This window comes from Bison bison, unplaced genomic scaffold (genome assembly GCF_000754665.1).
Source record: "Bison bison bison isolate TAMUID 2011002044 unplaced genomic scaffold, Bison_UMD1.0 scf7180017864527, whole genome shotgun sequence".
Classification (NCBI taxonomy): domain Eukaryota; kingdom Metazoa; phylum Chordata; class Mammalia; order Artiodactyla; family Bovidae; genus Bison; species Bison bison.
In genome coordinates, this window is record NW_011495078.1 from 1,215,104 (window position 1) to 1,216,016 (window position 913).

Genomic DNA, 913 nt, shown 5'->3' on the forward strand with positions numbered 1-913 from the left:
TCTGTCCTGGAGGCAGGCATTGTGAGTTCTGATGCTTCGCGTGGTTACTGGTTAGCTGATCCAGGCCATTTATATGTGTATTTGTATTCTGCACGTTGAAACACGCTTAGTTCTGCTAGAAAGCAGCATATTTGTCTGAAAGTCACTGTTACTCAGAGTCCAGTGAAACCACAGGCTCCTGACCAGAAGTAGAGAGGGCTCCCCGCTCGACCTTGTCACTGCATTATGTTAGTAAAGAAGGGGACTAAGTGGAAGTTGTAGCTTTTAACGCACAGTAAGCAGTTAAGAAACGCGCAGATTCTAGAATAAACGTGGCCCTGACCTTGGCAAAGCCCAGGGGTTGGCAGGTGGGCGTGGGCGGAGCAGCAGTGGGAGGTCCTGGCCCTTGTGGCTGGGCTCCTGGGTTCACCTCGGCTCTCGTGGCTGAAACTGCCTGTGAGTGATGGAAGCAGATAGGACCGCACGGCCCTGTCCCTGGTGTGAGTGCACTCGGGGCCCACTGCGTGTGCTCCAGGTGCCCTGTCCCTGGTGTGAGCGCACTCGGGGCCCCGTGCGTGTGCTCTGGGCGCCCTGTCCCTGGTGGGAGCGCACTCGGGGCCCCGTGCGTGTGCTCCGGGCGCCCTGCAGCCCCTGTGGTGTGGCTCCTGTGTGGACACGGCACTTTCCCCGGTGCCTTTGTCTGAGCAGATGGTGTTCTTGTGGTTGTGCGTCTCTAGCAGCATGAACGAGGTGCCCGTGCCTTTGTGCACCTCCCTGTGTGTGTTCGCAGCTTCTCTGGTTGGTCCTGGGAGGCGGGCTGGCTTGGGGGTGGAGGGTGGCCGCACCCGCAGCTTTGATTTTGTCTCTGGCGCTGGGGGACTGTCCCCCACCTACCCTGCACCCCATTGGCTTATCCCCCTTCTGTGCATTTCAC

At 58.8% G+C, this 913-nt stretch overlaps 1 protein-coding gene across 1 annotated transcript in view; it reads left to right on the forward strand.

Annotated features, from left to right (window-relative positions):
* Window positions 1–913, forward strand: part of TUBGCP3 (tubulin, gamma complex associated protein 3) — a 38,408-nt gene that overhangs the window by 17,727 nt on the left and 19,768 nt on the right. The gene's annotated exons all lie outside the window — the stretch shown is intronic.